We start from the raw sequence: 15,896 nt of genomic DNA, 5'->3' as shown, positions 1-15,896 counted from the left end.
TGTTGTTAAGCACAAAGCTGCACAATGGGCTATCTGTGCTGTGCCTACCACGGGTATCGAAACCCATTTGTTAGCGTTAAAAGTTCGCAAACTTACCGCTGAGCCAATGGGAGGCTAGAAGAAACTAATATATATGTGTTTGTATATACATATATTTCTATGGCATAAGCAATGAAGGAACAATAAAGTAATTAGAAGAAACTAATATATATGTGTTTGTATATACATATATATGGCATAAGCAATGAAGTTTTAAAGAGGAAAATGGAACAATAAAGTAATTAGAAGAAACTAATATATATGTGTTTGTATATACATATATTTCTATGGCATAAGCAATGAAGTTTTAAAGAGGAAAATGGAACAATCAAGTAGTTACCTCTTTTCATTTCTTTTATATATTTGGCCTGATAGTTATGACACTAGACTCGAAATCTGTGGGTCGTGGTATCGAAAACCATGCCAAAAATGCTAGCCCTTTCAGCTGTGGGTGCGTTCCATTGTAACGGTCAATCCCATCATGCTTCATTGGTAAATTACAGTCTCAAGAGTTGACGGTTGATGCTACATACCGGTTACCTTCCCTATGATGGGCAGATAACCTTAGTAGCCTTTTAAAATTTCATAAATATGATTTTAAATTCTCGTAGTCTATTGAATTCGCCGTTGCACAGCGGTATGTCTGTGGAGTTACAACGCTAGAAACCGGGTTACGATACCCGTGGAGGGCAGAGCACAGATAGCCCGTTGTGGAGCTTTGTGCTTAACTACAAACAAACAATCGAAAACAACGTTATTTACAGTCTCCTTTTTACCAGTTATATTTCCCAATAGGACAGCGGTAAATCTACGAAGCTACAACGCTAAAATCCGGGGTTCGATTCTCACCGTAGTGGACACAGCAGATAGCTCAATGTGGGTTTGCTCGAAAAACAACAACCAAACAAACAAACTGAGTTACTTGAATTTAGCTTTCCGTCTGTGTGATACGTTTACAACATAAAAGTAAAACAAAATAAGTCTTTCCTCTTAATAGTCTGGTAATTTCAGTAAATGATTGTGTCACGCCCAAAATTTCCCAAATATATTAATGAGTGCAGTATATTCGTTAAAGGTAACAATTTTAGTGAAACTTACAAGTTAAAATTACTTAAAGTAATATACAAGAATATATTTGTATTCATAGAAGACCTACTAAGGCAACCTACCAACAGCTCTAATTTTGAATTATTTTCCAGAGTGAGAGCACCAGTTAGCAGCACCCCCATCCATGCTAAAGGATGGACTATCACTCTTATAACCCCCTAGATTAAAATATGGGGGAAATATTTGTGGTACCGCACGGATTAGAACCCAAATTCGAAGTTCGGATCCTTACCATAGGGTCAACCTGTGCCCAAATATGCAAGAAGGATTGACGATGAGTAATCTGGTTTTAACCATGAAAACAAGAAATGGATTTCCGTTTTAAACGAAAACACGTAGACACACAAAAACAACAGTCTAGTGAATTAACATGGTTGTGAAACTGGGAGAAAACAACAACAACTCATACTGATATTTGACATGCTTCAGATATAGAACTACCAGGATTATGTTAAACTAATGCTGTCATTTCTAGTTTTGCTCACCAGATAGCAATACCAGCAAAAGGTCTAAAGCAATAGATTCAAGTTGGGGAAACTATCGTTCATTTTTGAGGCCGCATATTGGGATATTATTTATTTCTGAGGTGGTTCCTTGCAGGTTCATGTATTTTTAGGGGGTCACTGGCAATTACACAGATAAAGGTTTGGTGATAGAGATTAGGAGGAGTTAAGAATATTTTTATTCAATTCAGTTCAGTACCCGTGACTTAACTATCAAATTTGGATCAGATGTTATAAGTCAAGAATGTTTGATTTTGAACATACAGTTTGTTATACATATAAACTTAAAAATGTTACACAATTTAACATTTTGGATATAATGCTGAACTGTTGGTAAACAAAACTGAAAGCTGTTGTTTACTTAGTGCAAAGCCACGGAATGGGCTATCTGCACTTTATCTAGCCGTATTTTAGCGTTAAAAGTCCGTATATTTATTTATCTTTGACTCACCGAAAACAAACCTAGAAGTAGCTAATACGCCTAACTTGAAATCGGGTTCTCTTACACGTACAAAACTTGGAATACATACATACAGGTCCAGTCCAGGAGCCCTCATTTACAGACCGAAGTATAGTTTAAAAAACATTTTTCTTGTTTAGGTTTTAGGTACGTTATTTATCCTTTTGAGGTTCCAATATCCTTTTAGATTTTAATTTAAAAATAAAATATGAATCAGTATGTACACATATATAAGTTAAAAGAGCCGTGAGAGAAACATATGTATTATATATACCTTTTGTTTGTTTTTTTTTTAAGTTGAGCACAAAGCTACACAATGGGCTATCTGTGCTCTGCCAACCACGGGTATCGAAACCCGGTTTCTAGCGTTGTAAGTCCGCAAACATACCGCTGTGCTACTGGGGGGCTATACCTTTTGAAATTGTAATTCTCGAAAGTTGTAAAATGAAAAACTATTGTTTGTTTGTTTGATTTTTGAATTTCGTGCAAAGCTACACGAGAGCTATCTGCGCTAGCCGTCCCTAATTTAGCAGTGTAAGACTAGAGGGAAGGCAGCTAGTCAGCTCCGCCCACTGCCAATTCTTGGGCTACTCTTTTACCAACGAATAGTGGGATTGATCATCACATTATAACGCCCGCACAGCTAAAAGGGCGAGGATGTTTGATGGGACGGGAATTCTATCCCACGACCCGCAGATTGTATGAAAAACTATGTTATGAACTTTACAAAATATGGAATTCTATATCTGGCTGTATATGTACAATTATTCGTGTGAAAAGCGCCATCTTTTGAGCCTATTTAAACGTAGAAACATGCTGTTTCACACTCACACTAAATACACTATCAAATTTTTACACCAAGTTTACACTGAAGTAATTCTGAAAGAGTAAATCATTCAAATCATAGTTTATATAACATCATTGATTATTTTGTTTGTTGACTAGAAAGTCACATAAATACAGATATTTGCTTTTAATTAAGCATTAACACAACGAAATAGTGTAGGAGCGAGAATAAAAAATATTTGAAGATACTTTATTAAAGTAAAACGTAAAATTAAAACGAGACATAAAACACCAATTTCATATATTGTTTTCCAGTTTCATAGGGTATTTTTTGCCACTTTTTATCCTGTACAGTAACTTATTGTATTTTAGTAATTTGGAGACTGGAAACAATTTCATTTTTATAGAATTGTGTATAAAATAACCGTTTTTTTTAAATTGTGAGTTTTTAAGATTGAATGTTACACACGTGCCAAAAAAGACCAAAACGTGCACTTAAAATGCCTACAACAAGGCCCCCCCCAGTGGCACAGCGGTATGTCTGCGGACTAACAACGCTAGAATCCAGGTTTCGATACCCGTGGCGAGCAGAGCACAGATAGCCCATTGTATAGCTTTGTGCTTAGTTACAAGCAAACTACAACAGGGAACAGATGTAAAAATAAAATAAACATCAAACTCTCGGTTTTATTAGATCTTCCTCAGCTTAATGTTTAGTTTTAATTAATATTTATGTGTGTGTGTGTGTGTTGCATCCATTTGATACAGGCATACCGTATGTTTTCTACCTGCTTTATTAATGCATGAATGTTTTTACATTTTTCGTTTATTTAGTGTGTATTCGTTTTTAGCATAAACACGTTATCCAGAAATTTATTGAGACTGCCTTGTTCTAGTTGACTTGTTTCTTTGTTCGCTAAAGTAGTTCACGGTTTTCTTGGTTTCGTGTCATAATATCGATGATTTGTGGCCAACTTTTGAAGATATCAGCACCATTGTAGGCTCTCATGAAATTAAAAGTGTACTTTGTATGGAACAAGGAACGTGATCAGGCATTCCTATCCCTAAAGCTTGATTTAGTTAGTTGCTCTACGGCTGACCTGTCCACGCCAAAACTATGAGTTTCTTCTGAAGAATGATTCCAGCAAAAATGGAGTCAGAGCAATGTTATCGCAGTTGCAGGTGAAAGGTGTAATCGCGTATGTTAGTCATACACTCACAGCTCTCGAACGTACATATTGTATGACGAAAAAAAAAAAACTTCTTGGAGTGGTTGTCTTTGTGAAAGTTCACCATCCGGGCTGACTACACGGATAGCACATTAGATAACAATGTTGCAAAAATATGACTTTGTCATAATTCGTCGCTTGCATTTGCAACATGTAAATACATATGGACTGTCTTGCCGCATAGTGAAACTGTATCTGTTCGTGGAATATCCTGACTCTGGACACCAGTTCAAACCATGGACCTTTCAGCCATAATAAAAGCGACCATGAAGTAAAAGACTCCACTGAAAAATGAGTTACTGAAGGACCCTGGCCTAGCATGGGTACTTCTTGCTCTCCAGCAAGATCAATCCCAACAACATTAATTGAGGAGATTGGCATAGATGTATATAACCTGCGGCACTTGTACGAGCAGTTACAAGAGCAAGAAGTTGTGATGTAACATTGTTATCAACTCGTGAGGCATGGTGCTTTGACAGTGCTACAGTTATTGGTCCCCATAGCTGTGTGGCAAGAAATACTCCAGTAATCCACACTTGTACTAATATTTTAAGGTGTTCTTCTAGCCACGAGTGAATCGAGATGTTCAGCGTTGGTGCGAGCATTGTATGATGTGTACAGTCCAGAGTAAAAACAATCAGTAACAAGGTGAACTCCAACAGGTCCCCTCCACAAAGAATAACCCTGGATATTGGTTGTCCACTTTCGGAAACTGTGTTAAGTCATTACTGTCAACAACTTCATGAAATGGGCTGAAGCTTATCTATTGGCTGGTATACTAACAATGACCACCACAAAGGTGTTAGCTGAGAACTGGCTAACCTGATTCGAGCCTCAGAAAATATCCGCAATGACCAAGAAGGTAACTTGAACAGCTAAATGTTTGCTAAGTAGTGGTGAGGACTTGTACTTCACCTTATCATCCCCTGTCTGATGGTTTGAGAGAATGGGTAATTTTAACTACGAAGTGCACAGTTTATTAATCCTTATAGAGCCCAATGGGATGTACAATGGCCATATATGATGATTGCACATTGAGCTACAGAGCAGGGGTCAGCAGGCTGTTCTCTAAACATGCTCATGTTTGGACAGGAAGTGTAGATGTGATGTATGATCCTCTACCACAAAAGATTCTCCAATGTCTCCAAGTGTGTGTAGAGTGGCTAAGACCAACAATGGTTGATACAAGTGAATTTGTCTGACAACAACTAGTAAATGCAACCTGTTGACAGAAGAAGTGCTTTTATTTGATGGTGAAATAACAGATGTTCTAATGCTGTGATTTGATGTAGTTATATTACATTAAGTAACTTGGATCTAGCTGGGTTGGGCCAATACTAATACTCCAACAAGTACAAATACACAGTGGCTAAAACATTCGTGAAAGTAAATGGAACACATTGATAAACTGTGTCCATATGTCACACATGAGTCTTTGGTGCATTGGCTTGGCTACAATTTGAAGAGGAAACTGATGAGCCATAGGAGGACAAGGACACCTATTTGATGCATCTCAATCCACCTGACAAAGGCTGTGGACACTTATCTGGCAGCTTCTGATGAACCACATGAGGAGTCACTAGAAATGGAAGCAACTACCAGCTACAACCAGTAGATGAACTACCAAGGTCGGCCTCCCAATCGATATGGGTGGGATTGACTTTGATCATCAAAGCTAGGATTTTCAGCAGCTGGAAGTGTACTGACCAATAGGACATCATGCCCCTTGCTATCTCAACCATCATGTAGTATTGAAATAGTGTGTGCATTAAATCATACAATTACTACTCGATATTTTAAGCTAAGACAGTCATTAATTCGTGGAATTCGTGATTGAAAGGAAAGAATATAACTGACAATCTAACTGAATGAAGAGAGTTATACTGAACATACCACCCAGTACTCTCTAGATTCTTCAGCGATCTTCGTAGAAATTGTGCCACATATACAATTAGTAAAGAAGCCCAGCCTCTTCTGAGTATTTCTTAGAGTACAGTAGTAACAGCATAAATTTTCATCTTGGTAAAAAGACATTTGTTTCAAAAGTCTTGATTCAAATGAATTTTTCCAATGATTATTTCATATTCTAAAGCCTGAAATATAAATTATCAGAGTTTGACGACCCCTAGATGGCACTAACCTCACTCTCAAGTGCAGCTTCGCCAGGTAACTCGAACACCATTGTATAAACTACTCTAATGCGTATCGAAGCGTAATGTCGGAATAGGCATATATGAAAGTAAGTGTACATAAACAAACACGCGTGTGTGGAATCACGTGAATTTTGTAGCATTACACTGAGTTCTTCGTAAATATTTTAAACAAATTAAAACAAGTGAAGCAAATACTCCGAAAGAATGGTAATAAATAATGAGATAAGAAGAAAAAAATGAGAACATGGAGACAAAGTATTTGAATCTTGACGTCAAGAATTTATGAATATGGGGTTAACTGATGAAAAACATGGAAAATTTTGTTGGAAAATACAATGTACAAGTCTTTCATTAATTCTGAAAAAGAACATTTAAATTTTAAAGTTGATATTTTCTACAGGTGGTGAAATGTTCAAGAAAGAAACCATAGTGTCAAAGAGATTTATATGGTGAGAGAGAAAGAAAACACAGTTTTACCTGGTAGTTCTAACATAATTATACCTAGTGTTTCTCAAAAGAATAATGCAAAAATATTTTAGCTTGATTGAGTTGAAATTGAGAGAAATTGTCAGTAGTATATAACATTCACAGATAATGGCTATCATAAATATATACAAATGATGTACCCAGTGTTTTATTTAGCTGTGAGAGAAATGTTTTCAATCATACAGATTGGAAATATTCTTTAATGAGCAAACAGTTTGACTGAAGACTTTCTTAACCCTAGAATGACAGCATTAAGTTTTCAGTCATTAACACCAGGTGGGATGGGGTCATAGCAACTCCATGCTGGCATTCTGGGGTTAATGTTATTTCATTACAAAATATAGTCTGAATCATGAAAATACAAACTAAGTGTAATAGGGGGAGAAAGAAGGTACCAATCATACACGAAAACCTAGTAATTCATGTCACAACTGTTGCACAATTTATAAATGGAAGAAAGTCTTAAGGATAAACAATGAATGCGTTGGCAAAGGCTAAATGGTCAAAGGTGAGATTAATGTCACCTAATCCAAGCCAGCTCAACTGAGTAGTACTCAAGCAGTCTCGACATCCTTTCCTTTCTACTGGGACTGGGCTCTGTCTAAATCACAATCAGATGGTAGGGTAGAGATGAGGCTGGGTTGAAGAGTTTGACATGCATGTTCCTCTTGGCCAGAAGGGGCAACAGAGGGCAGCATGGTCATAAGTAGCACTGGTCAAATAAAAACCCAGGAAAGTTAGGGGATCAGGAAGTCCTCATGTTTCTTGAGCAAATGTTTTATGGGCGAGGATGAGTGTGAGTGTACATTAAGCTTATAGACACATTGCTGAACCTATACACTTGGTTGAACCTTTTAGTCAACTTGAACTCAATCAACTTTTTCGTTTGAATTCATATTTTAAATATTTAAAGTCTGGTTTTTAGCTATAGTGGTTTTCCTTTCTTGTTCCTGCTATTATAAGCCTTCCCTGTTTGATTACTGAGATGGACTCTTCAAGTTCTTTCAGCTATGAAACTGCCAAGCTCCTGCAGGACATTTAGGACTTCTTATTGAGCAAGAGAGCCCACAATGTCACTGAAAATGGAACATTCAAGCCTGGCCTGACTTACATGGCACCCAAGCTCATGGACGAAGATGCATTGTTAGTCAATCATTTGACATGAGAGAGCTCCTATCATCTATAGTCTGGTTAGCATTGCAGTTTCCAGGGGCTGTATTACCACCGTCAACAGCAAAGAGTCTCATCAGTGCTGAGGAGAGCAGGTTCCTGCAAACAACGACCAAACAATGGCTTCAGGCTGCACAACAGCCTTTGCAACTTCTGAAACCACCCTAAAGGAGAAGATGAAGCCTGAAGAATAATGGGTCCATTGACCTTTTCCATCAGAGGATGTGTCATTACCTTTAAATAGAAGATGGTGTCAGATGTGCTCACACCTCTAAAGGGACCATCATGTTCCAAAGCTAAAAAAAAAAGAAAAGAAATTATTGTCACTAGGTGCATCCAGAGGGGTGGCAAAGTTCCTAAAAAGTAGAGGCAGGGCAGGTTCCAGATTAGAAGCTTACAACAACAGCTATCCAGATGAACCAGCTGATTCATGGAACAGCTCCAGCCAACAATGAGGATGCATTTATGTCAAGGGCCAGGGCACTGACCTCTAGCTCAAGTAGGACCTACACTGTTTTCATGAGTGAGGAAACACCCAAGAAGAGATGCTGGGTCTCATTTCAGAGGACAGTGAGTGTATGGCTCTCAAAAAAATAACAAAAACACACATCATCCAACACTCCAGCATATTTCAGTGCTGAAAAGGCACTGTCAGAATATGGCCGCCAAATGGACAGAAGCATGGGTCCTGTATAACAGGGAGGAAGAATGGCTGAGGCAGAAGGGATACAAGAAGGAGGTGAGGCACCTGCATGTCAGGCTTGTTAACACCAAGGGAGCCCTCAATAAAGCCAAAGATTATCTAAAGAAGTCAACAGCAGCCTAGAGAATATGCTGGTGTGAATAAGATGAGTGGGAGTGATACTTTGAATGGTAAGTGTACATTTCAGATATAGATTTGAACTGTTTTGATTGACTTTGTATTTTAATTTAAACTACCCTCTTCCTTTCAACCATTGAGTGTAGGTGAAAAATTGGGCTTCAAAGTTTTTAGAGTATTTTCTAAGTGCATGTATGTATATATTTATGTTGTTGTTTTTTGTAATAACAATGACCAAATGGGCAGAAGAATGGGTCCCGTAAAACAGGGAGGAAGAGCGGCTGAAGCAGAGGGTAACCTGTTTGACATGATACAAGGAGGAGGTATGGCAGCTGCAGGTCAAGCTCTTTCACACATGCAAACATGTATGAAAGCTCAGAATTTAAGTTTTTTCTGTATTTACTTGGACTTTTCTTTCTTTTTTTCCAAAGTATATATCTTATGTATGTTTAACACTTACTCATGCACACAAAAGAGGAACAGTTAGCTTTCATTTTATCTTTTTTTTGTATTTTATGTTAAATTTTAACTCATTTAATTTTCAATATATAGCTACCATTTTTCATGAAGAGGTTTCTTGTTGTTGTTTTTTAATGTGAGCAGACTGACTGTGGCACCTGTTTTTAAGGTTCAATATTAAAGGGCCATAATTCTCCTTTCCAAGATAATTTTGTCTTAAAATTAACATTTATTCAGAAGTTCATTAGATTTTTTCTAGCAAGTTCAGTTATTAGAAAAGCTTACAATTTATACCATCTAATGTTTCTGTGGAAGTACCTTTGATCAGATTCCAATAGAACACATGCAGGAATTGTGTATGGTGTCATTTAATGTCAGAATTTAGAATAACAGTCAGTTATAGTAGTGGGTAACAGATCTAAAATAAAGTTAGTTAAGTTATTTAACACACAACAGTCATTATAGGTCAACTGAGTTTTGGAATGCTACACAAGATGAAAAATTATCATTTAACTTCTGATCAAAGCAACCTACCTACGTAAATTAAAACTTTAAATTAACCTAGTTCTAATTAGATTATGCAAAACCATAAAACAAAAACTTATAACTATTGGAATACATTGATTCTTTAGATGGATACCCTCAATGCCAACAATATGTTTGGCCATAATCTCAATATCTCACGAGGTTGGGGCACAGTAAGAGATTTAGGTTAGTCCCAAATCCAAACACAAAGCTAAAAATGAACAATAATCATAATAATAATAAAAATATGTAAATAAAAACTCATAAATATATATATATATTAAACATTTTAATATAATTAATGAAACTAAGATTATAAAAAGAGTAGAATATAAGTTACGTAACAAAACACAAGTTAGTTGTTTACTTCATGCACATACTAATCTCTGTATCTTGATGAGCATGACACTAATATATGCAAAATGTTATCTAATCCTCCATAAACATGAGTAGTAACTAATGAAAGTCCATTAAAGGGCTCCAGTAGTGTAACTCTATAGTAGCTTAACATCCAAGGTAACTTATTACTACATGTTACTATTTAATGATTGTCGGGTAGCAAGAAACTGATGTTTATAAAATTACTAATAAAATGAATAACGAAATCTCACACAATTAATTCAACTATCCCTCAGTGGACAGTGAGAAGTAATAAAGTTAAACATTAAGAAGTAGCCAAAATGTGTAAAAAAATAATGAAATATGAAAAATATCACAGTACTAATGAGCAATGAAGTACATAGAGGAGTGTTTGGGTAGGTTCAAGTCCCTGTTCTTATGCCCCAAAAGTGCCTTTTTCCCAGTCATAAAAATTGTCAACAATTTACTAAAAGACATGCCTGATTCCAAATTTTGCTTGCTGCAAGTTACTGCAAAGAAAAACAATATATTAGCTTTAAAATGAATGGCAAACAGAGACTTGTAGGTCTTTAGAGTAAAAAAATTATTGTGATATGCTATTAAGTTAAAATGCAATAATTCACTGTTTAGTTTTAGGTCTTAAGTGTTTTTATGACCAACTGAATAGGAATAAAAGTCAGATGTGTTTGCTTCCTATACTTTTTTTACCCTATGTGTAACTGAGGCAACTCACAGTCTCCCTTAACACATTCCCCTCCAACAAAAAAAGACCTGCCTTACAATGCTTGTAAAGTGCTCTTTTCATCATTAAGCCCCTGCTTACTTAATGTCGCTGCTTATAAGATTTAAACAAAAAATAGATAAATATGAAAATTATAGCACTTAACAGGAAGTATTCCAACTAAATTAGTGACATAATGTTTGTTTGTAGTTAAGCTCAAAATTACACTATGGGCTATCTTTCCTTTGCCCACTATGGGTATCAAAACCCAGTTTCTAGTGTTGTAACTCTGCAGAAATACAGCTGTGCCACTATGGGGCAACATAATGTTAAACTATATAATGAACTGTTATAATGTTTGTATTAAATATAGCAAGAGGTAAAACTAATGGTGGTTTCCTTATTAACTCTTTAAACACATAATTTTTTGCATATTTTACCGGAATTATTGTCGTGATGTCCTAATAATTATCACCGTACCTTATAAAATTTCTGGTCTATTTATACAAGGTGGATAATAACCTGGTTTGGATTAGTTTTCAGTCAAAGACATAGATGTTATCAGATGATGTCACTATCTGATGGATAAGTCGGGATTTCAGGCTGGATGCTGGCAGTGTCTGCTCAGATTTAAGGTATATATTAAGGTTGTTAATTAGTAACTTAAAAAGTTAGTTAAGAAGTTAAGGTGCGGACAAGATAGTTGGGCTTCAGAATAAAATAATCTCACAGAATACTTTCAAACAAGTAGAAAGATGACAACCAAGAAAAAATAAACATTATAGAACATAACTAGAAAGTGTAACAAAGATATGATAAGGTACATCTGGAAATTTTAACACTCACACAACTAGCAAATTTACTATATATCCATGACTCCACTGCACTTGGGAACATTTGATTCTAATGGGGGAATTTATTAGCTAGTCCCTGACACACATAGAAATCATAAGTAAACAAAACACAGTTGTAGCCCCAGCACACCGGGTATCACTCAAATGAATCAGTTACTGCCCTACTTTAAAAACTATCCAATTCAAGCAGTTTGATACTCACCTTACAAGATGTCCCTAAAAGGAGCAGTTTGATACTCACCTTACAAGATGTCCCTAAATGAAGCAGTTTGATACTCACCTTACAAGATGTCCCTATATGAAGCAGTTGGATACTTACCTTACAAGATGTCCCTAAAAGGAGCAGTTGGTACTCACCTTACAAGATGTCCCTATATGAAGCAGCTGTAGATTCTTCTTACAAGATCTCACCCAAATGAATCAAGTGGATATTCAACTGACAAGATGTTGCCTAAATAAGGTTATAATATAAATCAGGATAAAGTAAATATGTTTTATTATTAACATTACTTATGTTGTTCTAATAAATTAAGTTCTATATAATTAAAAATAAACTTTATTACTTTAGTGTGAAGACAAAGTAGTGATAAAATTATATAATTGGTTCTTAAACATTAGGCTTAAGTAATAGTGTTAACAATACGCTACTGGTTTTTAGTATTATTTTCACTTTCAGGCTATAACAGTATAAATACAATGGTTAAGACTAGTGTAGGAGTTAAGCATTCACAGTTTGTTAGGCGTAACGGGTGCAAGGAGTGGGTTTTATTTGGGAACTCGCGAAATGGAATGTACTTTTAAGGAAGCTAGTAATGAAGATGTACAATTTTTATGTACAGTTTGTAGGTTGGAGGAAAAGTTAGAGGCAATCATGATTAAAGTAGAGGCAATAGATAAAGAGAAGTGTAGATTGTGGGAAATGGCAGCAGGATTTCAGGAGGAGCTTAAGCTTTTACATGCAAGGAATACATCAGCTAACATTGATTTTACGGACATTAGAAAGAGTACTGTTAGGGCTAAAAGTGGTGAATTTAGTTATAATGATCCTATTCTGTTGAGCAACAAATTTCAGCCCTTGGCTTCTGCAGATGGGGAACTATTGGAAGGAAGGAAAACAAAAGGGTCAGAGAAGGATGTGGATGATAAGGAGGTCATTGTTATAGGTGATTTCTTGATAAGGCATGTGGATAGAATAGTCTGTGGGGTAAACAGGGACAAAAGAATCAGAAAATGCTACCCAGGGGCACAGGTGGAGGATATAACTGACAGAGCAAGAGATATAACAAAGGGTGCTAGCAGAGATGCAGTTTTTGTAGTGCATGTAGGGAAAGATAGGTCAGAGGAGCTAGTTAATAAGTATAAGGGGTTGATAAAGGCACTTAAAGAAAATGGCCATAACTTAATTTTTTCAAGGATACTGCCCAGAATTAACTGTGGGGATGAAGTTATAAGTAGGTTATTAGGGCTAAATGCTAGGCTTAGATTAGTATGTAAGGATGATTGGCTGATTTTACTTGTGGGATCAGTTCAGTGGGAGAAGGGAGCTTTTTGCAATGGATGGTTAACATTTAAATAGAGTAGGGACTGGCTTGTTTGCTAAGGCTATTAACTCAACTGTAGGGGAAGTTCTAATCTAAGACTAGACAGTGGTGAGGGCCAGGAAAAACTGAATTCTAAAAGAATAAGAGACAGAGAAAAGTTTAGCATAGGAAATTAATATAGAAGTAGTTATAAGGATAGGCTTAATTGTTACTATTGTAATGCTAGAAGTATAAGAAATAAAACAGCTGACTTTAGAGCACTGGTAGGAATGGAGGATTTTTATATAATGGGAATAACTGAAACATATTTAAACATAGATGATTTTGATAACAGAATTTTTTTTTGAAATTCAGGGTTACAGCCAATTTAATATGGATAGAGTATTAAAGAAGGGAGGAGGAGTGGCTTTATATGTAAAATGTTAGTTACATTCTTTTGAAGTTGAAGATATCAAAGATAATAGCAAAGAGATTGAATCCATTTGGGTTTCTATTAGGGAATATAAATGGAAAAGGCTTTTAGTGGGAATTTGTTACAAACCATCAAATGATACTGATGAAATTAATGAGAAACTTTACAATGAGATTAAGATTTTAGCTGTTAATGAAGTCATAATTATGGGCGATTTTAATTTCAGGCATATAGATTGGGAAATTCTAGAATTAAACGAAGAGGGAGAAATGTTTTCAGAAACTGTTCAGGATGGCTTTCTTCACCTGTTAGTCAAGGAACCAACTAGAAACAATGCTATTTTAGACTTATTGTTAACTTCAAATACAGAAATGATTGAGAGGGTGGAAACTGGCAAACATCTGGGTGCAAATGATCATTGCTCTATTAGGTTTAATGTTTTGCTGCATATGGAGATAAGGAATAATGATATTTTAGTTACAAATTTTGAAGGGATGCAACAAGAATTATCTGCTGTGAATTGGGCAGCTGAGTTATCTGGAGACACTGATCAGATGTGGAAAATTTTTAAATATTCAAGGTAAACATATTCCTAATAGAAAGAAATAGGTAGCTAGAAGTAAAAAAACCAGGTTGGCTCACAAAGAGTTTAAGAAATAAAATTAAAGAAAAGCATCATAAATTTAAATTGATCAGTATAACAGGAAACTTAGAAGATCAAGAAAGTTGGTGAAACAGGAAATTAGAACATCAAAAAGAATGTATAAGAAAAAGTTGGCTGAAAATGTAAAAATTAACAGTCAGGATTTCTTTAAATACGTTAAGGGGAAACAAAATGTTAGTATAAGATAGGACCCTTGAGGGATGATAAAGGAAGACTAGTATCTGATGATTAGGAGATGGCTGGGTTATTAAATTTTACTTTTATTCAGTTTTTACCAATGAAGATTTAATTCTGAGCTGGTTAATAAAAAATTGGGAAGTTTAAAAAAGGCTCCTGGGCCAGATAATATTTCCCCAAGGGTTTTGAAGAGGGTTAAAGATTGGATATGTGAGCCACTTACTATTTTTGGCAGTCCTTGAATAGTGTGCAGGTACCAGAGGATTAGAAGTTACCTAATGTAACTCCTCTTTTCAAGGGAGGTGATAAAAATTGTCCCAGTAATTATAGACCAATTAATCTTACATCAGTTGTTGGGAAAATTTTGGGATGTCTGTTAAAAGATGCTTTGCAAAGTCATTTAACAAAGTTTACAATTTTATTGGATAGTCAACATGGTTTCACTAAGGGAAGATCTTGCCTTACAAATACTTTAACATTCTTTGAAAGGTTACTGCTTATGTAGATGAAGGTAAGGGTGTAGATTTGGTATATCTGGATTGTCAGAAAGCATTTGACAAGGTGCCACATAAAAGGCTTATAAAACAAATTAGCTCTATAGGTGTGGAGGATAAGTTAGCAAATTGGATAAAAGAGTGGTTGGACGGAAGAAAGCAGAGGGTTGTTACAAGTGGAGTTCAGTCAAACTGGATTAATGTCACAAGTGGAGTACCTCAGGATTCAGTCTTAGGACCTTTGCTCTTTTTGATTTACATCAATGACATAGATGAAGGGATAGTCAATAAATTAAATAAATTTGCAGATGATATTAAGGTCTTGGGTGTTTCTAGCTGTGAAGAGGATTTAGATACTTCGTGAGTTGGGCAAATAAATGCAATATAATGCATGTGGGTTATTATAATTTGAATTATAAGTGTAATTTGGGTGGGAATAACCTTAACAATGTCATGAAAGAAAGGGATCTTGGTGTAATGGTTGATCAGTCTTTTAAGTCACCTAAGCAGTGTGCTGTTGCTAGTGGCAGAGCAAATAGGATTTTAGTTTGTATCTATAGATATACTGAATACAAGTCTAAAGAGGTTATACTTTTATTGTACAGCAGGTCACTGGTTATGCCACATTTGAAATATTGTGTTCAGTCTTAGGCTCCTTACCTTAGGAAGGACATTGAATTGTTGAAAATGGTTCAGAGAAGGGTTACTAGAATAGTGCCTGGGATGGAGGAGTTGTCATACGACGAGAAGCTGAAATCTCTCAAGTTGTTTTCTCTTGAAAAAAGAAGAGTTAGGGAGGATCAGATTGAGGTGTTTAAGATTGTAAAGGGAATTGATAGTGTTGATGTATCACATTTTTTATATTCAACAATGAGAATAGTAGGACTAGAGGACACAAATATAAATTTTGGCAAGGTCAGAGTCATCTTCAGCTAA

At 35.8% G+C, this 15,896-nt stretch overlaps 1 long non-coding RNA gene across 1 annotated transcript; it reads right to left on the bottom strand.

Moving 5' to 3' along the window:
* Positions 1–7,498: 7,498 nt before the first annotated feature.
* On the bottom strand, positions 7,499–15,662 carry LOC111088756. The gene is made up of 3 exons (XR_002613177.1): positions 15,621–15,662; positions 12,030–12,123; positions 7,499–8,229 (listed from the first exon to the last, which is right to left on the bottom strand). It is a non-coding gene; the product is annotated as an uncharacterized LOC111088756 (long non-coding RNA).
* Between the last annotated feature and the right edge of the window lie 234 nt (positions 15,663–15,896).

Source organism: Limulus polyphemus, unplaced genomic scaffold (assembly GCF_000517525.1).
Source record: "Limulus polyphemus unplaced genomic scaffold, Limulus_polyphemus-2.1.2 Scaffold4360, whole genome shotgun sequence".
Lineage (NCBI taxonomy): Eukaryota > Metazoa > Arthropoda > Merostomata > Xiphosura > Limulidae > Limulus > Limulus polyphemus.
This window is presented reverse-complemented; position numbering and strand designations above follow the sequence as displayed.